We start from the raw sequence: 24,233 nt of genomic DNA on the forward strand, positions 1-24,233 counted from the left end.
AAAAAGACAAGGTCCCACTTAAAACTGCTAGCTGCTTGCATAGGCAAAATTGCAACATCTCTCTTCCTTGAGACTCAGCCAGGTCAATGGGTCGCAGGCAGCACTGCCAAGCAGGCAGGGTACGGGGACCACAGAGCATGGGGGAAGGGAATTAGCAGTCCTTCTTCCTCCTTAAAAGTACCAGCTCTGGGCCCTCCATATAAAGACCTTTAATGGTCCAGATTTCTCTCTAACCCAAATACTTTACAAGCATATAGACACGCAGACTGCCCAGGTGAAACTCAGGCTGGCCTAATGTGGCTCCAGCTGTAGGTGCTCTGAAATACATACAAAATGCGGGCAGCAGATGGCATGGATATCATAACCTGTAAGGATTTACTCCCTTGTCAGCAGTACAAAACCTGCAGTCAGGTGCAAAACCTTCACCAACTCTGGCAGATCAGTTCACTGGGGAGATGGTTCAGGCAGAGAGTCCCAGGTACCTCATTGTTTCAGCTTTCTGCAGGCCATGGCTGGGCAGAGGGCATAAAGAGCCAGTTCTGTGATTTCCTTCTAACTTTGTGAACAAACAGCTCTCAAGATCACCATTCCTGCCTTCAGCTAGCACTGAATGTACTGCCATTTGCAAAAGGTCAAACTAGATTCACCTGTGATTAATTCAATGAGTAGCTTGATTTTTACATTTACTGCCACACTTCAAAGCAAGAACTAAGAACACACTGTAAACATAACTCTTACCATGAAACTAATTCCGTAACTTATGGTTACAGAAAAAATTAAAGTTCCTTGTTTGAAACCAGATGCATTTTCAAGAGCTCTTCTACCTGATTTTGTGCCCACACACTTCAGAGGTATCTGCGTGTTACATGCTGAGAATAGCTTACATGTTCCAGTCATAGGGGAAAGAGTTCCTCGGCTCTCAGCTAACACACGCTGAGCAAAACTTGACTTTTCAGCTATGAAGGATACAAATATTTCTGAGGTAGGAAACTGAGTGCTTGACTGTCAGAGCAACATGAGACAAAAGGCTGATACATTAGTAATCTGAATTTACATAAGACATGCCTAATCATATCTACACCTAGAAATCTTTAAGAAATATATACATTCTGATTTAGAGTGGCCCATTTGAAAGGAAAGATGGTTTTGATCAATCTTTTTAAGCTTAAGATAAAAGCCTCCAAAAGGACCACTGAATTAGAGAGAGTGCACTCTTGAATAGCTAAGGAACTTTCCCTGACCAACCAAATGCAATTCAGGGAAGCAAGTGCTCAAATCACGATTGATATGAGAAAAAAAAATTAATAATTGAAAACATTTGTTACTTGTATCTTCTACTACACCGTGACAACTTTCTCCACTGAGCCAAACCACTCTCCTTGCAAGCGTAAGTGTCAGCCATGCAGTCTTCTACCCTAGCAATACTTGTGTGGGTGAGAGATCTTTGCTCCTTATCTGGGAACCTGTCCTGGTTCTATAGTGCTTCTAAGTGCGATTCACAAAGTCCTTAGACCCTGGGATTTTGCAAGTGCAATGGAAGAATGAGAAGAATGGCAACAGAAGACTGCAGTGAGGTTGCTGGGGTTTTTTCAGGGAAGTAAGATCCAGGTCTAATATTTTAATACTGAGTTAGTAGTTCTTAGACGTCTTCAAGAAGTTTTTTTGTTCTATGATTGACAGACACGGAGAGCAACTGGAACGACTTTGTGTGCAGATGCAAAATATTTCACAAATTGCCACTTAGCCACAGACATGACATTAAGAAGCATTCCAAAGTGAGATCTGTATCCTTGCATTTCAATAATGAAAATCCTAACTACTTAGTAAATCTTGACATTAAGCTCCTCAGCAGTCATTGGTGTTATCCAAGTAGATGCTGTAAGGGGTTTTTTAGTAATTATTTTTGCAGTGCTATCACTGGAACTTCACAGACACAAGACACAACCAACCTATGTAACACATTAGTTAAAACAAGTTGTAACATGTTCAAGTGCAATCTACACAGAAAAGACAAAAGGCTACGTCAAAACATTTCATCATTGTTCCCCCAAGTAACAATATAATTCAGTATGTCCCAGAGCATGTTTGCAACAATACGTCTACACACAGAACTTAGCCCACGCTCAATCTCAAACTTTTCTTCACACAGCCTGCATAAAAGCCTTAAGTCTTAATTTTACAGATCTTGCTCTCTTGCCTGCTGGGAATACTGAACCAAAATTCAGGACTGGGGCTCCTTGGTGTTCCACATCGTGGAAGGTGAATGCAAAAAGTAGCCAGACTTGAATCACAAGCAGGAATTTCTGCTCATATTTGCTCATTTGAAAATCAGTTCTAAAAGCAAAACCTACCTAAATGGACAATTCTACCTCCCATCCTCTTTCCCTAGCTGACCCAAACTCCAGCCTTTCCTTTGAGACATTCACCAGTCTAGTGGATTGCCTTCCTCTTTACATCCACTGACACTTACTTTTTTTTCATCCATTTATTTCAAGTTGTGCAGAATGTCTAGTCAGACATCCGTTTATTGCAAGATAGGTAAAAGATCCCAGAATTACAACCTGACACATAGTGAGTTATAATTGAAAGAGTCAATGGAGAATCTCACAATTAAATAAGAGAAATACCTAGAAAGAAGCAGAGTTTGACAATAGTAATTCTTGTCAAAGCATCATATTTGAAGCACTGGAAAAGACAGTGTCTTTGGTGCTGGGAAATTCTGTCCTTTCTGTGAAGAGGGAATTGAAATTCTGCAGTTACCTTCACAGACCCAAGCTGCTCTCAGAGCCTGGACAATTTTCAGAATTGGCACAGGATCAGTTCCATCACAATGTTTTCACTACCAGAAGAGCAACACAGACAGCTCCCTGCAAAAACTGGGGTATGGCCAAAAGCACATTGCTGGAGTTTACCTAAAATCTACCCAGCTGTGCCTGGGCTAAGTAACTAACATTTAGGATGTCCAATAAGGGGGAGTCCATCCTGGAAAGCCACAAGACATCTCTCCTGTTGCTGCTCTAGCCACTCTGCTGCCTTGGCACATCCTGTTATCTGGAGACAGGGGCTGCAGGAGAAGCTCTGAGGAAGAGGGGGCTGCTGTGGCTACGTGCAACCCATCCTTTTGTAACAGGGTATCCTCAAGCCTCTGGAAAGACATTTTTCAGCTCTGCAGTTGCTTCCCCTGTACAGCAGCACTGACTTTCTCCCTACCCATGGAGGAAGAACAAGCAGTATGCCCCAGATCCTTTGAAGGGGCCTCAGTCTTGCAGAGAGGTAGGAAGACAGATCTATGGTATCTGCTGAAGTGGACTTCCTCCAGCTGTCCCACATATAAGAAAGAAACACTCAGAACTGCAAATTTCCCTCTATATGATTTTGATTACATAGCCAAGAGATAGTTGATGGGACTTTTTGAAAGCATAATATGAGCCTGAAGCAGCTCCAGATACATGCTCACACATAGACCATAATCACATCTTGGCTCTCACCTTTTTCTGCAAAGAGACAGGAGCATTTGATCACATAGGCCAAACAAAAGTGTGTGACTATAAACAAAGCCAACACCTAGCTTGAGTTCGGAACAAGGCGTCAAGCTTCATTCAGAAGACCCTGGTCTCTTGGGTCTTAAGTTAAATGCATATTTTAAAGGAATATTTGCTCTTAGCAGTCAGGCATGTACACATACAGTAACATCAGAACAGATCTGATACTCACAAATTAATAACAGGTTTAAAGCCCTGCAGTTTTTCCTGATAGAAGCCTAGCATTTTGTAACGGGTTGAACTGCTGTTAGGGGAAAATATCTACTGTTTTATAGTAATTTGAGTTTCAATGAGGGGTATTTTTCACTCTAGTCTCTTTAACACTCTCTATACGAAGTGCCACAGCTTGTCTTAAACCTGCTATTTACTGAAGTGAAAAGATTTCCAGGTATGAGGAAAATGCAATATTATCTGTTATAGATCAAAAAATAATAATGCTTGTGATAGGATATGATTTTTTATTTTTCACATATTTAAGTCTATATATTGTCTAGTATTGTTTCACCATTGTCTCATCATCAAGATTAACATTAAATCAAACAATGAATTATTCATGAGGTGTGAATAAATGGAATTAGCCTTTCTAGCATTCACTCTGTAAATCGCATCTTCTGGATAAATGCTTTTTTTCTTTTTCTTTTTTTTTTTTTATGTCTGAACACTAGAAATAATGACCTAGCTTGCAGCCTTGCTAGATTAGCTCTTGTTAGGGTGATATTTTTAGATGAACATAGGTCTCATCAACCAAGAGATGTCAGGTCTGCTATCATTCCTGTCAGCTTCCTAACTTCCAACAGTTTCCCTCTCCATCCCTAAACTCTACCTTCACCCCTAGTAGCCATGGTACCTGGAGCTCAGATGATTTGTTGAGCTTGACTCATTATCCTCTGTGTTGTAGCGGCAGTTAGAAACTGAATGACATTCAATTAAAATGATATTAGCAGCTCAGGAGTGATTTTGTTTAATTTACTCCTACTCAGATGTAAAAACATTAGTGACTTTTTTAATTGGACCTCATAATGTCTAACTCCTACTCAAATGCAATGAAATTAAAGACTTTGGTGGCTAAATACCGCTTAATTTACTCCTACCCATCTATAATGACATTAAAGATGCTTTAGGGTAGATATTGTTTCCAATCATTTATATTCAAAAGAAATCTGAGCTTATAGGTACTATTATTGAGTATATAATAAAATCATACAAGAAATGTATCTATACGGTAGGGGATAGTTGGTTACAAGTAATATTAAAAAGTAATCATTCATTTTTAATGCAAGGATATTAAAAAGTAATGTTAAACACAAGAATTTGTGAAGTTTTCTGTTCTTCACAGCTTCTTCAAGGACGTAATCCTCCTTTTTTAATTCAGTGTGTGGTTTTATATGAAACATTTTTATTAAATTGCACATGGTTTTAAAATCTTTCTTACATGATACTTATATGATAAATTCAAGGTTGACTTGTGTCATTACAGAGATTGACAACAAATCATACTTTTCAGTAATGGGGTTCACTTTGCTCTGTAACTGTAACACAGCTTAATGGATTCTTCTGAAGTCCAAACATTTTAGAGTATGTAGTTCTCTGCCACATTTGTACTACTTCACGTCCTTTTTAAATATGACTTGTCCTATACTGAGTTGACGCTGTTTGTTTCTAATACAAGTACCTACTCCATGTTTTGTAACATTGATAAGGCTAGACCGTCAAATCCTTCATGCCTCTTACTCACACAAAAAAATCCATTGATTTGACTTTTTGCATATTCCTCTCTTCACCTCCCCGGTTTTAAAAAGCAAAATCATTATTAAAAATGCCTCCCTTCACTTAGATAAACTTCTAATTATTAAAATGAAAAACATTTACAAAATTTCACTTATGCTTGTATTATGAAGACAAGCTGCGCGGATGACAGATTTACTCTTGAGATGGCAGAACGAGATTTCTCCTTTAATCTTGTGCTCTCATCTAGCATGTGACTATGGAGATGTTCAAATGGAAAGGCCTGTTCCAGCTAACTAGCATGAACCATTGCCAAGGGAAAGAGGAGATATTTCTCCTCTTCCCTCTTGGTGACACACAGCCAGCATCCTTGCCCTGCTGCCTGGTGGGTGGTTCAATGACTGTCTTTCACCCTGCTTTTCAAGTGATGGTGCCTTATACCAGCTTCTGTGTCCAGTTCTGGGCTCCCCGGTTCAAGAGGGACAGGGAACTGCTGGAAAGGGTGCAGCGGAGGGCTACAAAGATGATTAGGGGACTTATGAGGAAAGGCTGAGGGATTTGAGTCTCTTCAGTCTGGAAAAAAGACGTCTGAGGGGTGACCTTATCAACGCTTATAAATACTTAAAGGGTGGGTGTCAGGAGGATGGGGCGAGGCTCTTTTCAGTGGTGCCCGGGGACAGGACAAGAGGCAATGGGCACAAACTGGAACATAGGAAGTTCCACCTAAACATGAGGAGGAACTTCTTTACCCTGAGGGTGGCAGAGCACTGGAACAGGCTGCCCAGAGAGGTGGTGGAGTCTCCAACTCTGGAGACATTCAAAACCCACCTGGACGTGTTCCTGTGTAACCTGCTCTAGGTGACCCTGCTCTGGCAGGGGGGTTGGACTAGATGATCTCCAGAGGTCCCTTCCAACCCTATGATTCTATGATTCTATGATTCTTCCCATTCCAAATGGAACATGGTCCCTTGAGCTCTTGAACATCAAAGCCTATCAGAAACCACGATCCCCAATTCATTTTCTGATTCTGAAGCATGAGCCAATGCATTACTTCTGGATTTCTCATGTTGCAAACTAGTCTAAAACAATTTATTAGTTTATAATACTTACTTTATGATAATTTTAAGGTTTCATTGTGAAAAACTGTTTTAATCCTGGAAAACATTTGCATGCAATTTTGTGATTCATTCCACTTAAATCTGGAATTTGGACATGGGAGGATTTAGAGTAATTTTTCCCTGGACATGGGCTTGCAAGTGGTGAAGAGCAGTGTGGGCTGGAAACACCAAGGAGCTTCAACACTATTTCAGAGTACTCATAGCAACATTAGTAACTATATAAGCACTTAAAGTTAAGCACCAGTTGATGCAGACCATTCACGTGTCTTCTGCTCTGACCTGCAGCAGGTCATTTGTCAGGTCACACAATAAAAGGGACCACTCTGCTCAGCTGGAGCCATGAAGCTTATTCCCTCATTTAGTTCCTTTGGACACTGTGCCCAGCTGAACAGTACTCTGGCCTCAGCCACAGCATTATGCCATGCTGTCTCTCTTGCTTTATAGCTTGAGCTGCAAGACTGGACCGCTCTAGGAATTTATGCACTATGAACTACAGACCTTCAGGTGGTGAGGTTCTGACATGAGTTCATTGTGAGGTCTTGGGCTCAGAGCATGAGATACAGTAAGACTGGTGTAGGTGTTTTGCCAGCACAAGGCCAGAACCTTCAACACTTTACACCCTACATGTTTACGGCACACACATGCAAATGTGGTGTCACAACTAAACATTTCAGCAAGAGCTGGGAGAAACTCTCCAGTTTGGAGAGTCGTCCTCACCTCTCGGCCCAAAAACTGTCAAGCCCCCACAGTGAAACGCCAAATTTGTGTCACAGGTGTGGGTATCTGAGGCTGGACAGGGTCTGCCACCCTCCAGGGAGCAATGGTTAATAGGTTGCATGTGCTACCATGTCCCATGTTACACCTATGTATCTGTGGGCATCTGCACATTTATTTCAGGACCATAGCTACTCCTATTTTACCGTTGCTGACAGGATTATCCAAAACCTGTCTGGGTTGACACGTTGGATGCATACTGTTATTGAAGTGGAGGAAAAAGAGGCACCCTAGATAGAATAGAAGCTCTCAGAGTAACAAGGTTATTACTATATATTTGGACATGGCTCAGCTATCAACAGATAATCATTACAATTTTATAAAATTAACCTACTACTGATATTCAGCATATTTACAGTAGATACGATTAATGTAATTGTCTCCACTTAAAGTGGTCAACAGGGAACACTGAGCATTTGAATTTCTGTTGTCACTACATCTTTCTCTCACTACTTTTTTTTGGCATCTCCTTCCCTAAAGCAGTCTCTGAATAATCTATTGCCAATGGGTACAATACAAGGGAAGGGAAGAACACTTAGAATACGGTGAGTAAACTGAACATCAGTGGATAATTTCTGTAACAGGGAACACAAATAAAACACTATAGAAAAGAAGGGGGATATTAAAGCGGTGATTAACTGAACAAATTGTGACATTCCAGGATCACCAAAGTCTGAAACACATGCAAAAATGTACAAGGACTTCTAATTGACTTCCATGTCTTAGACATTAAAGGAATCATTAACAGAATACAGTTCTAAATACCTTACACATATAGCGAAAATGACTCAATATCATCAATTCAGGTGTGAAATGACAAATTTCAAGATACATAACCAAGTACATATTTATCTGCACAGGAAACCTCTCAGGGTGCAGCGCAGTAAAGCACAAAGACTCAGATTTAATTGTAGGTTTTTGTGTACTCTCCCTAAAGACAGAAGTTTTTCTGAGGTCAACGATACTATGACCAGGATGAAGTCCTTTAATGGATTGAGACTTAAATGCCTACACTGTGCAGAGATGCTTTGTGTTAACAAGACATTTTATATTAACAAAGGACAAGAGAGAACACACACTTTCAGCGGGGGAAAAAAAGAAATCTGTATAATTGCCCTTTTCTAAGATGTGCATCTAATATGCTAAAATTTAAAATGCCAATTAACCTCCACCTAGTTTCTCTGCTCCAGTAACATGGGCCACAAGCAGATCACTTCCCATGGAGTGCAGCCCTCGCCAACCACAGGAAAGGGCAGTCCAGAACGGGCTAAAGAACATCAACTCCTTGTCACCAGACTGCTGATGGGATAATCCCATTTAATCTTGATAATGTGACTGTAACACATTTATGAGACACCCTAATTTTCATTATGGGTTCCTGACCCATTATAAAGAGCGCTCAAACATCCTATATCCTCTCCTATCTAACCTCATTTTATAAAGTCATTATTTCATACATGCCCTAACAAACCTCATGCTTATATATTTTCTAGTTTTCTGGAAAAAAAGACAATTTGCTTTGTTTTCTATTTCTAACATCTAACATCTCAAACAAATGAAATGTTCCTGGTTCAACTAGTTCAGAATTGTTTTGGGAAAGAGTTAGATAGTCTGTAATTTCCATGGTGGAAATTTTAATAAACAGCACCCTCAAGAGGATTAGAACTCACTTCCTTCGCTGTTTGGTTAAAAAAAAAGAAAGGAGAAAAAAAAAAGAGGAAAAAAAAAAGAAAAAATCAGTTGCTAGGCTACCACTTTTGAATACAGCCAGAATAATTTCTGAGGGTTATTTAAGGTGTTTAACTACAGAACAGATACTGTGCGGGAATCTGTGTATGCACTAATACCCCCAGACACAAGTGCTACTGTGGTAGCCCTGAGGCATCTGCGTGGTTTAGTGTGAAATTGAGGCTTGCCAAGATCAAACAGGCAATCAGTTCCCATTATGAGATGATCCTTTAAGGAGGTGACTTTGGAAAGGGATGGGGAGACAGGCTGCTTTGGGACTCCCTGTTGCTCTGCACATTGGGAAAGTCCTTGTGAGAAAAGCTAATGCAAAGAGAGGTCTCATGTTTGTTTTGAGGGTGGTGAGTCCTATGGCCATCCTGGCTTGTGGTCTGAAGGCATGAGAGGACACCTGGACTGTTTCTTTACACTACACTAGTATGAGACCCAGACACACACTGTGGACATTTGGGAAGGAAGCATAGAAGATATACACTGTGTAATGGGAGGAATGACTGGAACTAAGGGCACACTGCCAGTGCCCTTCTTCCCCAGGACAGACAGGAGGTCATTAGCTCGGGGGCAGTTGCCAGGAAGATTACAGCCTCTGCCCCTGAGCCAAGTCGTCTTCAGAGTCTTGAAGGAGAGCAACTCATGTGATATATCTGGATTTAGTAGTGAAGAGATCTTAAAAATCATCCCTCAGAACAGAAATTGGATGTGCAGAGGAAAACCACAATTTGCGCAGCATCAGGAAAGTCACTCTGGTGCTTCACTCTCCCATATGATGGAGTGTATATATTTTCTTTGCAGAAGTAACACTATCCAGATGTCTCTTCACTCTTCCACTCATTCTTTCCAACTGAACACATATCATATTAATACCACTAAAACTGATTTGCTGGCTTCTTAGAGATAACTTCACTGAAAAGGAAGATTTCCAAGAACACCATAACACTCAATGTTAAATACAGCAGTAATTTATAGAGTGAATAATTTTGATTCCCATTTGGATGTTTCTCTCCAATGTGTTGACAGTGCTCAGGTACAGGAAATCAGATCTTTGATATTAGGTTTAAAAAGAATCTTGCAAAAATAAAATAAAACCTTGAGAATGAGAAGTTAATTAAATAATTGAGAATAATTATTTTACAGTTAATTTAATAAATTGATTTTCAGGGGATATATGTTGGGTTCTCAACTCTGCTGCAAAATTGGACTCAGAGTTTGTTGTATTGGCAGATGCTGTTACTCAGCCTTTTTAATTATGAGCACTTTCTCTGTGCTTATCAATTTTTAGAAGTTCTATGGATTAAAAAGATATCCTTATCATTTAAAAAACCACCGTGATCAAAGGAAGCCTAAGTAAGGATAGCCTTCTGAAGAGTAGCCAGCTTCATGCCTAATGTTGTTTCAGAGGAGTGTGAATTGCTAGAGATGGAGTACCCAGCCAGATACAGATGTGACTGAGACTGTCAGAGAGCGCATTTAATCCATCTGCCAAAAGGAAGCTGCTTTGTCAAATCAGACCTGACAATTTAGAACTGTTTTCACAGTTACACTTTGGTATGAAGAATTATTTTTAAATTACTTTTAAAAAGCACTTTTATTACATTTTTTTAAAATCTAGGTGCCTTTACTAAAGCTAGAAATGAGATGACATATATATGCTGAAGAAAACTTGGCAGAAATAACTCATATCTGATCATTATTCCTTGGAACAACAATAAACAGCTGCTTATCTGTGATCATGCTACTTGGCTGTAGCATTAACTTAGATATCACAACTTTCAAGATTCACATTAATGTAAGCTCCACAAATAATCTGCTATACATGCATGAATGGCTCTGGTCCCATTATTCTGAGATAATTCATTTCCTTCCCTTCTCCCAAGTTTTACCATCCTTTCTTAGCGTGTCTGGCCAATTTTCTAACATGAAAGCCTTACTAAAACCTACTGATCACTTACTTTACTTTCCATGTACAGCAATTTTGGTTAATTATTTTAAAATCCATATATATACATCTCTCTATGTATAGGCTCCACATGAATAAGAGAGGCTAATACATAGCAATTACCTCCGTCTTCTAATTGCTTTACTAATTTTACTTGAGGTAAAAACGGGCATGAAATTTTTGCATAACTGTTAATTTAGATTCCTTTTTCACCCTTCCAGAGTAGCATAATATACTGGGGTAGAAATACAGCTTAACCTACATTTCACATTCAGCCATATTCCTTTTTATGCTGTAGTTAACAAAGGTGTTCATGAATCAGCTGAAAATTTCAATTCATAGTTGGATGACACTTTTCTTCAACTAACAACAATCCTTAGTTACAAATGCCAAACAGGAAGAGCATATCTGTGAAAAACAAGCCTCTTAAACTGAACGAATGAATAACAATGATGTGTGGGTTGTGCTTTCTATGCAGCAAACTCTGGGAAGACCTTTCTATGAACAGCTATCTGATAACAATTGAAGACGCTTTGGTGTTCCTACTCGCCTCCCACAGCCCTTTGTATCAGCAGCTCAGCAGAGAGAGTCTGAAGAGTCTGACAGCAAGATTCCTTTGTCATTTGAAATTTCAGGTACTGTAACTCGGCTCAGTGCTGCACAAAGGGAGCTCTACTGAGTGGCTGTGTGCTTGTATGGAAGAGACAGAAATTTCTCAATGGCCAGTTCTCAGCATGCAGCACAAATTTTTACCTATCCCAACTAAATCACCCTCTGCTAAGAAATCTTTCATCATCTTGGTCTCCCTTATTTACACACAGCAGCACCCTCATTTCCAAATAAACAAACTAAAGCCCTACAGCACCTATCTAAAGCCCTACCTATGCTGTACACAAGAATCTACGCTGCATGTAATTCGTCTCCCAGTTAGTTGCAAAGGCAAGGAGAATCAACAACCTGTGCTTAAAACACCATTAGGTTCTCAAATACCGTGCTGAAAACCATAATGTACAAGTCTATAAAAATGGAAGGGAATAGAACAGAATAAAGTTCATCTTCACATCCAAACCTTAGTGACATTTCCCCACCATCCTCATAGGCCCACCAGAGAGAAGCTGGATCTGAATATAAAAATGTTGAAGTATGAACATGAGCGAATCATTCTCAACTTGCAAGCTGCAGTCTTACAATGCTCCCCTCCCTTTTTTGCATCCGTAATATTAAGGGATAACTAAAAGTATTTACAACACTTCATTCATCATATCAGAGACTGCTGCAGAGAGAAAAGACAAGAACATTAGCACTTGCAAATTCACGTTGCTCTTTTTCCTCAAGCCCCACACTGATATTTACATAATCCAGCAACATAAAACCAAGGAACTGTCAGAATTCCCTCCTGAAAGAAATCTCCTTTGACTGCTAAAAGGCAGACTTCCCCAGCCCAAAAGAGCAAACAGAAGCCATGCAAAGCTTCTTACATTAAGAGCCACGTATTTTAGACAGATGTAACAAACAGACTTAATTTTGCAGAAAGTTCCCTTCCATCTCAGCAGAAGGCAAGTTCTCAAACACTGCAATGACATGAGAACCAGGCTCTGATCTGCTCATTTCTTGCCAAAACAGGCTATAATTTTCCAAATATGTGAGACCTTTTTTTCATAACCATTTGAAATCCCAGTCTCCAGAATCAGAGTCTGACAACAGTTAACTTATATGGACCCCTACCTGATCAACATGATAGAGCTCCAGGCTGTACCATAATCTTAGTATTTTTCTCTCCTGGAAAACAGATACTACTAGGAGGAAATAACTTTAAGTACTCTGTAACAATTGCCACATTCCCAAAGACAACTTCCATCAAAATTAAATGATCAAAATAGAATCTTTCTATAAACTCTTAGGAGTTCCTATCCATGGCTTTCCATGCCAACATTTGACACCGTTTGTCCAGCTGTAATTAAAGATGAAAAGATGAAACACTGTTTAAAGTCACTGAATCTCTAATGGGATTTCTCTTATCCCAAATCTGTGAATGTGAAGGAAAAAAGCTTGCTGTACAGAAAAAACTGGAAATGAATTTCAGATGCAATATGCTATTATAGTGATGAATTGCGTTGTCTAAAAGTCAAAGCACTGGTCTCTGGGGTACAAGCCACTGTTCTGCTCCGGCTAGCTGTACCAGGGACACTTGTATCCAGTGCTTCTGATTTCTTCGCTTGTAAAAATGTGAATAAATAACTGCTTAACACAGATGTTTCAACATCAATTACCTTAGTGTTCGCAAGCCTTTACAGGTCCTAGGCTAGAGAGCACTCACAAAAGCTGAAAGTAATATTAGTTTAGACCATATTTTCTGCATTTTTTTGTCCTTTTGTTCTTAATTTTGAAGGACAACTGCAATTGCAGTTCATCCATTTAGGTTTATCCTAAAGTCATTATTTGTTATGATGCTGTTCCTGCCTTCAGCTACAAAGAAAATGACTATCCCTACCCCCTCACAGGCAGGATTAACAGCCACAGCAAATGAGTTATGGCTAGTCTAACTGACAGGAGCTCAGAAGCAAATTCATTTTCAGAAGTCCACCTAAGCCCAGGAAAGAATTCTGCATCCTGAGTCTTCTTAATTCTTCCTCACAGCTACGTAAAGAAAGTACAGAATGTGTTTTTCTTCATCACCAGTCTGCACACTCAATACACATGCTGAGACCTATTGGTGCTAAAGGTAGCATGTGAACTAAGTGGTGTGAAATAAGTGGTGCAACACTACACAGAGCTTGTGCACTCACACTTCGTTATTATTTTTTTTTCCATAAAGAATGTATTAAAAATACTACCAGCATGGGTGAATAATTTTATTTATAGGTGGAATAATAATTATTTTACTTGTCTCTGTCAATCTCCAGGTAAGCAGGCTAGAGGGAAAGAGAGGCTAGTATTCAGTGAGATTGTTTACAAATACATTCATACCACATTGGTAGTAACCAGCCTCATCATTTTTCCTTCAATCCATAGTTCCACCTTTCTTAACAGAATAGATGCCAAATGGAGCTGCATGGGCTTATTTTGGCTGAATTTAGTTTAGAAGATTCATAGATCCTGGCCTGACTGTTTTTAATGCCCTTTATCAGTAGATTGATGGGTGCGCTCATCCACCTTGCTCAGAACTAAGTGGTTATCCAAGTAGCCCATGACTGCTATCAGCTTTTGCCCAGTAGACACTACTGAAGAAATAGTCCTTGAATCAGCTGAAGACAAGACATTGTGGGATTAAAGTACAGACTGGATGCTGATATACTGCACAGTGCTTATATAGATTAACACCACACAACAATGATCTCCAAGCAGCCTTACAAAGTGGTAATATTTCAGTTTAGAGATCAGTGTACAGCTTGCAACCAAATACACTTCAAAATCACAAGCCATGTTAAAAAACACATGGCACCTCTGCTTTGAAAACATTTTTAGGAGATCTTTTTTTTGAAGTTGTTACAACAATGTGTAAAAATGTACTTATCTGCCTGCAGCTGCAGCAAAAAAATGATAGTGTTGTCCATGATTCACAGTAATCAAGAAACGAAAACTAAATAAATTAAATTCTCACAAAAAGTGAGAAAAGATATAAGGCAAATAACAGACGTACAACAGCTGCAGCTTTCCAACATGGCACTCAAGAACACACTGTAAGTGCACTTCGTGTCACATACAATGAGTGACATGTACTGCAAATCATTGGGAACATTCAGCATGTTACAAATTGTCATGATTTAACCCCAGATGGCAACTAGAACCATGCAGCCACTCAGTCTCTACCCCCAGTTGCGACGGGGGAGCAAATCAAAAGAGTACAAGTGAGGAAAAACTCATAGGTTGAGATAAAGACAGTTTAATAGGTAAAGCAAAAGCTGCGCACAAAAGCAAAGCAAAACACGGAATTAATTTCCTGCTTCCCATCAGCAGGCAGGTGTTCAGCCATCTCCAGGAAAGCGGGGCTCCATCACGTGTAATGGTTACTTGGGAAGGCAAACGCCATCACTCCAAACATCCCCCCTTTCTATTTTCTTCCCGCAGCTTTATATACTGAGCATGACATCATATGGTATGGAATAGCCCTTTGGTCTGCTGGAGCCAGCTGTCCCAGCTGTGTCCCCTCCCAGCTTCTTGTGCCCCCCCAGCCTACTCGCCTGCGGGGCCGTGTGAGGAGCAGAAAAGGCCTTGACCGCTTAGTAACAACCAGAAACACCAGTGTGCTATCACACTATTCCCGTTCCAAATCCAAAACACAGCACTATACCAGCTGCTAGTAAGAAAGTTAACTCTATCCCAACCAAAACCACGACACAAATGAAGCACACATGTTCTGATCTGTTTTGCATCCAGCTCTGAGTGCAAAACCACACACGGCTGAAGATCCTTGTGTGTACTCCTGCCACTACAAGCAGCTCCACTGAGATCCATAGCACAATAATTTCCTACACAGATCCAGGCTGTAGAATCAGTGCCTTAGTTGCCTCTTGCCACAAATATCAGCAAAACAATGACACATCACTCAAAGTTTACCTGGAGAACATGTTCTTATCTTGTTTCATGAGCTGAAGCCTAAGGATTTAAAGGTGGTTTTTTTTTTAATCTGGAAAGGCTTTATACGTTTAACAAAACACTTATGAGTATGAACTCAAGTCTTGCTGTCTTCAATACCTTCTCTACAAAACTGGAGTAGACACTTTGCTAGATTAGGTCATATGTTACCTTTGCATATTAAAAAAAGTAGATGTAAATACTGACTTACATTTATTTTAATACAATTGTGTAATTTGAGTTTTATAGAGCCATGCATAAAGCATTTGTTATTCCACCTATAACAAAACTGATCCATTAACTCTGACAATATTTTTAGTACATATTTTGTTACAAAAGCATTAAGACGCGTTATGAATCATTCTGGCATTAAGAGAGTTAATAGAATACTATATATTTTTCAGGATTATTAATATTTAGTGTCATTCAGTAAATTAAAAAATCAAGTTTAACTAAGGTTAAAAATATCTGATGATGCAGTACATAGATGATTGTAAATGTATATTAATGAAGCTTTACACAATTGACTGGATATCTTTTCGTTAATCACTCACAAAACCATGCCAAACATATATCAAAGACTTCAGCTCCTTTTTCATCCAATCTTCCGACATTTCATTATTATGGTTACCTGATTAATGGATGCAATAATATATGTGGCATGATATGATATGTTCACATTAAATTTTAATCAAATATTACTAAATTCAGAAAACATTAAGTAAATCATGACTGATGAGGCAATATTGCTGTACTGTCATATTGATGGTTAGAGAAACTCACTATGGAGAGTTACAGATTAAGGAAGAGAAGTAAATCTTATGAGGAAATAGAAGTATCTCAAGTTTAACTAGTTCGTTCTTTTAAAATTGCCTTCCAGCCAAAGGCTGAATATTAGATCCATCAAAAGTATTCCAGTGTCTGTAACTGATATGAATGTTTTGTTTTCTTCTACTGAAAGTTTCCTCATTCTTTCAAAAGCACAGATTAATATACACTCTGCACAAGGGCCTTTCCCGAAAGATGATGGCCTGTGTAGTGAAAAAAAAAAACATTATTCCTCACCCCAGTTTGGAAAAAATAAGCCAAATGTATTTAAAACCTTGCTATGATCTGAGAAGCAGGATCTCAGGCTCATGCAATACACTTGGTCTGTTCATTTTTACCCAAATTACGCTATTGTCACTTTGCAGAAGGTGGACAGGGAGACAGATGGGGGTTAGTGTTCACAGCCTAGATGTGCAAATGGAAGATGGTTTCATCCTGGAAAAACAGAGAATTTGCCTCTACTGCTGCAGACAGCAGCTTTCTTTTCAGCTTTAAGTCAGTAATGAACCTGTTCATCTGAAAATTTGGAACTCATATTCAGCAATAATTCTATATTGCATTTTTAACTGGCAGCAAGGAAATAAAATTCTAAACCAGCTTACTGCTGTGTTTGAAATTGAAAGAGAGCTAATTTTATTCGTCTACTTACACTTCCTGTTCTAGTGAAGTGTCAGGTGGGATTGGTCCTACTCCTGCCTTGAACATCCATTTCCCCCTCCCCCTGTCTCCGTAACTGAAAGATTCAACTTACAATCTTGAGGCATTATTCTTTTTTATAACAAACAAGTTATTTACCCAGAGAGTAAACTCCATCTTATGAGAGTTAGATGACCCTTTAGAAGCTAAATGATGAACCACAAATACCAATATTGGAAGGAGTACTACCTAAAAGACTGCAACAAAACAATTCAAGCAATAACCTGTACTGAAGAAAACTTATTCCAAAGAATTTAGAGTTCCTAGAAATAGATATTCTCTGGGCTTAATTCCAAACTTTCAGTGTTATAATCCGTGACTATGCTTGCATAGAATTTCAGTCCCATGGTACGGACTAAATAGCTCTCTTCTTTTATTTGTTTGCACCTTAAAAACAGAAATGAAAACAGTCTTGTCATATGACCACCTTTTTGGTAGACTCTGATGCCAAGATATCAGACGTCACTGTATCTTATTTTGAATATGTAAAGTAGTGTACAAGTCCTGCTTAACCACTTAATTAATTGTATTCAAAAATGTAGTGCATTGCATAGTACTTGCAATGAGACCTTTCCAAAGTCTGTTTGCTTCTTCATGTCCTGGTTTCACTTTCAAACCCTTTTCTTGTCTTGAAAGATTATAAAGGGTGTAAGACTGCCTTGTATTATGTGGACACGCTTACCAGCAAGGGAAATCTCAGTACTCGTGCATTCCAAATAAATACTACTCAATTCTGCAGTTCTACTCTGAATATTAAGAGCAGTAAATATTTAATGTGTTTAGCTGGAATTTTTTTTTTGACAACTTGCTTTTTGCTAGAAGTCATTCCATATAAAGTATTTTAAGGGAAAGCATACAGATAAAGGCAGAGAGAAAAGGAAATTAAAATGCTAAAACGGGTACAATTAAATCAATGACCAACTGGAATCAACTGGGAAGGAGCACTGAGTATTGTTGCATCTTAGTAGCTCAGTTGAGCTACTGGTTTCATACTGGTTAGATCTATGCACAAGGATTTCAGTTAAACACCTTCTTGCCATAAAAGTAGGTTTGGAATTTTTTTAAGTGCGACTAGCTCATGTAACATAATGTGAACAGTTATGAGAATAATTAAAGAAAATCACTAAGTTATCTTCCTCCATACACAGATAAGTTTTGTACAGTTACAAGATTAAAAAGCACAAAATTCCTGTGAGTGTAAGACCTAATAAAAATGGAAGAATACATCCAAACCCACAGCTCTTACCTCAGGCAAACTCCCACTGGTGTTGGCACCTCATGCGATGCAGAGAAGAGTGCAGACACTTCAAACAAAATTGCCTGGAAAGGTTTGATTCACTCTCACTTGATTAATTGAATGAGTATATTATAAGTCAGTCTTGCAGCTTTTGCTTTTCTCAGGAAGAAACATACCAGGAAAAAAGAGGTAACTCGAGGTCCTCAGTAAACTTTAGATCACAGAATGTGATGTTGTGGCTCAGGCCTCCAAAAAACTGCTGGCTTCTGCTAGAATCCTCTGTTAAAATCAAGGTCCAGCTTTTAAAGACCCAATGTAGCCTTGTAGTCTACCAGACCTCTTGTCAGAAAGCCAACTTGAAATGGGACTATTTTTTCGCATTTCAGTTAGAAAGGAAAAATAAAAAAAACCAGAAAATTTCTGACTGAGCACTCAGGATAGATGGATGATCATCGGATTTCAAAAAAGAAGCAACTTGTTCGGGCAAGGAAGGGAATAATTTTCTGTCCAGATAGAGAAACACAGATGTAGAGTTAGGATAAGGGAGACAATTTAGAGAAAGAGAAGGGAATCCATGCTAGTGACACAAGAACAGAACCTTCACATCTTTTAGCAAAGTAAAACTGCTAAACAAATCTACTTTTGTCTAGGCTTTTAAATTCCCCAGAAGCCAAAGCTGAAGGATCTTTTATTTTTGTGGATAGGGCCAGCTGAGAGAAGCATTATTCATCTGCCCATGGCAGCATTTAGGAAGGCAGTAACAGAAGCAATGGTGCAGCACTGGCTCTTTCAAAGATGACCATGAGTGTAGCAGCAGATCTGAGTTGGGGAAATAAGGCTGTGGGTTATAGGTGAGAAGGGATTTGTGGCAAGGGTGGGAAAGTGATGAAAGGGAGGGTGGTGGCTTTACGGTAGAGCTGTAGGAGAGAATATGTATTAAGTAATGTTAGGAAGAAACTTGGGGCAACAGAGCATGAGCAAAAAACATGGACATCCTTGCATACCCAAGTTTGATTCCCCATCACAGCTTTCAAATAGCCAGGTCTTTCTGACCCCTGTTTTTACTGTCAGAAATACATCAGCCCTAGTCAATAAAAAGGAAGAAGTCAGTATATCAACTGTTCATCATTACGCTCTCACAAGATACTGAAAATGGGAAAGTTTCTGCTCAGCTTAATACTGAGAGCTTATGAATACAAAGACAAACAGAGTTTTCCTGGTATCTTGCACCTGGACAAAGTAATGCAAAGGAATACTACTTAGCCTTTCACCATTCCCACCAACTCCTTTACCTAAATTAGTTGTACTGAGCAAAGAAATCACACTATAAATATAATTAGTTACTTGGAACCTGATCTAAAGCCTAATGAAATCAGCAGAAAGCTTACAGAGAGAATGAGCTATAAAGAAAATATTAGTTTGATTGCTGTGGGCAAAACTACTTTCAGATCTAAGCAGAGGATTTAGCTATTTTATTCTGCAAGCAATGAGAAAATATCTTCTTGATTCTAAAACTAAAATAAAAGACCTAATTAATTCTAGAGCACCACAGTCATATACATTACTTCTTAGTATGCAGGAATCCAATAGTTTCCTTTTTAAACAGTAATATTTAAAAATGCATTTAATTTAAATGATTGTGGTTCTTCTTTTCAGTAAACACATGTGAAGGCATACATTGTGTTTAAATATAATAAATACAGCTAAAATCATGCATCTGGGTCAATCCTCTGCATGTAATCAGGATTATGAAAATTTAGTTTTTCTTTTCTTATCTTTTGCAATAAATGGTCTATGTACAGATGACTGGAAATTTATTCAGACATGGTCTTGGTTGTGTTCTTGTTTTTTAACTCACCGGTTCGTTCTTCCCTGCATCTCTGACTGGTTTCTAATTCTATCAGTTGCTCTGGTAGCTAAGGAAAGTGCCAAACTGTGTCTGCCGATTTCTAAGCTGTGCTTAGAAACAAAATTCTCATGCCAAGGCTTTCTAATGGCAAGTTTTCTGCCCATTTTAATGACTCGCTCTTTTGGGTTTTGGTTCTGATTGCTGACCACATGTAATTATAAGGGAAAAGGTCACAGAGGACCTCAAGAAGCCAAAATCCAAACAGGCACAAAAGCAGGGGGAAAGGCGACAGGAAAGGTTTTCATTTAGTTTACATCTCCAAGATTTCACTGTCCTGAACCTCCCAACTCTCTGAATGAGGTTCCTTCATCCCCAGTTGTCAAAGCCCTCCTTCATGCACTGCCTTGCCCACAGATCCTCTCAGGCATTCCCCGGAGGCAACCCAAAGAAACATGGCACATCTAGGGGGAGATCCAGAAATCCGTTTATTCTGAAAAAACTGACAAATGGAAGGAGGCCCATCAGTCCAATGGCTCTGTGCATGTGTGGTGGGAAATAAATTGACAGAGGCATAGGGGAATCCCTTTTGTTTCAAAAGTGCTTCTTCAAAGAAAAAGACATCCCCATCTCTCTTTGAGGAAGGCACTGTGTGGGAGGCTCTGTGGGCCCTCCTACAATGCCATGACTGAGAAGCCTGTCTTTAACTGGAGCTTAACTGAAAATGCACAGTCCAGATAAAATGCAAAGGCACAAAGAGCAAATAAAGAAGTAGTCAATGCTAAGCAAAGTGTGGGCTGAGGAATTCTGCCTCCTAAGGAGGTGACAGTCAAATGAAGCTGGCTCATCATGTGTGTCAAAAACTGCATCAGACAGGTAAATAGCAATTCTACACTTCCCTCCTACTCTAAAATTCCACTCTTAAAACACAGGGTATTTTAGGAAGCTTCCTGCTGACAGGCACATCCTGCCCAGGATTACATTTTAATAGTTCTTCTTTTAGACAAACATTTTAATTTATACTTATACAGTCAACATGCTATTCCCATATAGTCCCTAGGGAGGAGCAAAACATGCAAAACACAGAAAGGGTGGTAATGAAAAGAAATAATCATCCTGTTTTCATGGATGGGTTTACAGATAACGTAGTAGGCTATTTACTATGGTTCTCTTTTCTCTGGAGGGCAACTTTAAATCGCTCAGAACAACTCTGTAGACACTGGTAGAAAACAGTAGCCATTTTCAGTCCAGTGCAATGGGGGTTAGCACACCATCTGAAAGGCATATATGATATCCAGCACTCCAGGATCTTGAACCTTGAACGGAAATATACAAAGTGTCCCAAGACTATTCTCTGAGTAAAGGAGAACTTCCATACAAATTTAGATTTTCAACTAGCAATAACATCACTATATCACATTGCAACTAAAGTTACACAGATAATCTTACAGGTTTTACTCACTTTCCAGAGCTGCTTCAGGAATTGCCAACATGATGCTTCTTGAAGGACCATGGCATAATGACATTTTCATTTTGCCAAAGCCAAAAAGTGCTACCCATCCACCAGGATAAAAAAGAAATCCCACTAGAAATTAAATAAGTTGAATACAGCGTTGCAAACCAACACTGGTGGTTCTGAAGCTAATCCTGTACATCACTAGCAGTTTTTAAAACATGGGTTTTTAAAAAGTGATCTTGTCAGGTTTCTTTTTATTCGCCTTCAATTTTTGATCAGCTTTAGATATAGGAAACAAAACATTGACACACAAGTCAAGGAAAAAGCCCCATTTAAGCATCTGCTAACAGTCCCTGGATGAGAAGAGGCACAGCCAGGCCCCCAGAGGGGCTTACAGTCACTGCCAGCCTTGCTGGAGGAACGGTAATGACCACTGCTGGTTACATGAACAGGCACGCTGGAACACATTGGCTGGACTCAGCAACACCGCTCCCAAAACCTCTATTCTCTTGGTACAATATTCCTCACTCCTTCAGCTCCCATTCAGAAAGTGGCAAATTGGCTCCAAATTCTACTCCTTTTTCCACTAAAGATAACATGTCTTGAAATGAACATTAACTGTCTCTTAAAACCCAATAAATTAAATTGTCTTTCCTGAGTAAGCAGCAGGAGTAATGGAAAACATTTCTCAGAACTAGTTTGTTTTGTTTCTAAGAAAGTGTTTGACCTAATGATCTATTTTAGAAAATTGGTATGATTTATGGAGAATTGATAAACACATAGTCAAAAACAGCTAAGCAGCTACCTGGCACGAGTCAATCATTTTATGCAAAATTAAAAATTGTACACAAACAGATCAGCAATATAGTTTAAATAAAATAAATAAATAAATTAAAATCTACAGTTCAGTCCCCAAGGATGAAAAAAATAGTAAAGTGGCTAGAAAGAACAGTTTGACAGTATGCAATTTAAATGCCAGTGTATCTAAAATCTCATCCTACATAATATTTATCAAGACCATGAAAATTTGCCTCTGGATTAATGCAGTATGGAAAAGGATAATCAACCAGTTAAGTGTGTAAGTTCTCACGTACAGATGCAAGAGAATCGGTAAATTGTGACACACTAACTCAGTATAACTTCATTAACAAGTGAACAATCAAGTTTTGTGCTCAGATGTAAAGACCTTCGGCAGACTTTTTCCTATTGTAGAGCTACTGGCAAGAGAGAGCAAAAGGCTAGGCCGCACAGGGCTACGGGTTAGAGAAGGGCTTGTCATTATGAAGAGGAACAGTGACCAAGTGGGACAGTCATGATGGGAGCTATATTCCTATAGATGACAGATAAATGCTACCTCTTCACAAGTGTATGTCCATGAGATAGGAGGAAGGAAAACACAACGGTTTGATACAACAAAACAATTAAGTTTTATCACCTCTTACATCCGAGTGTAAGTACTGGCAGTGAAGCACCAAGTAGCCTTTCTTCTTCACCCTGGCTGACCTATCCCATCAATGACTGATATAGGACAGCGTCACCTATCTACTATTCAATCAGTAGGCTCTAGATCAAAACCACTCTGGACTACATATGATCTGACTTGGTGATATATAATTAAACCAAGTGATAGATAAATTCGTGCAAATGAAAACAGGAACTAGCAAAGTATCTTTTGGAAGCTCCTTGTCTGAAGAGACTATCTTGTCTAACCACATATGTTGGAAGGAAAACTCCCCCCAGCACTCCTGTGTTGCAAACTAGTCCCCATAGCACAGGGATAGCTGAGAGCTACGGCTTATCAGGCCATGTAGTCTCCCTCAGAGACCCACAGACGCCACTCATGTCTGAGGATCACATCTACAAAAGGTTCAAATGGAATCCCGAACTTTCTTTATTTGCTGCTAATTAACATTTTTACTCCTTGTTTTCTGGGCGTCTCATCTTCCCCCCATCTTCTATCCTCTTCTGTTTTCCCTTTGTTTCTTGCCCTCATTCCACTTTCAGTCTATTACTGTCAAGCTCCTACGAACCCACACCATCCTTAGTTCTGCCTAGGAAAGTTGTACGCAATCCCTTTATGGCAGCTTTCTTCTCCATAGCCTTAGTAGAACACAACGTTGTATGGATAAGGATGACCATGACATGCAGTTAGTAGTCAGTGTATTTGCTGTTCAGTGGCCTGCTTAGCCGACTTTCCTCAAGAAAGTTTATTTTGAATAATTAATACTACTATCTCGTTAGCACTTACATGGTGATTTTGGCATCACTGTCATTGTCACCTGCTTTCACACATGCAATTCCTGCAATGAAGAACCATGAAGAATGATGGCTGTTTCTTCTCCCCCTCACGGGGAGCGCTGAACCGTTCACTTTCCCGACCACCTTCGTGCCCAGGGCTGGAATCACAGCCCGGACCCCATCACCCACGGATAACACACCTCAGGGCAGCCCTAATCTCTCGGGGCAGGAGCTGGTTTTGCGCCTGGGCAATGGAAGGGCCCTTCCAGCCGTCGCTCCTGCCCGCAGACGGCCCGCGTGGCCTCTCTGACACTGCCACGGACGGCCGCTTCTACCGCCAGGCTCCGCGGCCGCGCCGGCTGGGGGTTTTCCTCACAGAAACCCCACGCGTCCGCAGACGGACGCGCTGAATAAAAAAAGCGGGGAAGAAACCCCTACCAGGGTCAGGAACCGCGGCTTCGTGGGCCCTGCCACGGCTCCGGGGCCGCGCGCCCCCGGCTGCCCTCAGCGGCACGG

General features: G+C 39.7%; 1 long non-coding RNA gene across 2 annotated transcripts in view; it reads right to left on the minus strand.

Moving 5' to 3' along the window:
* LOC134517273 (uncharacterized) overlaps positions 1-24,130 on the minus strand; it is a 62,982-nt gene extending 38,852 nt beyond the window's left edge. For both annotated transcript variants that reach the window (XR_010071573.1, XR_010071574.1), the window contains exon 1: positions 23,728-24,130. This is a non-coding gene — a long non-coding RNA (uncharacterized LOC134517273). The remainder of the gene's footprint in view (positions 1-23,727) is intronic.
* Positions 24,131-24,233: the final 103 nt, after the last annotated feature.

The sequence above is a fragment of the Chroicocephalus ridibundus genome, chromosome 6 (genome assembly GCF_963924245.1).
Source record: "Chroicocephalus ridibundus chromosome 6, bChrRid1.1, whole genome shotgun sequence".
Taxonomy (NCBI): domain Eukaryota; kingdom Metazoa; phylum Chordata; class Aves; order Charadriiformes; family Laridae; genus Chroicocephalus; species Chroicocephalus ridibundus.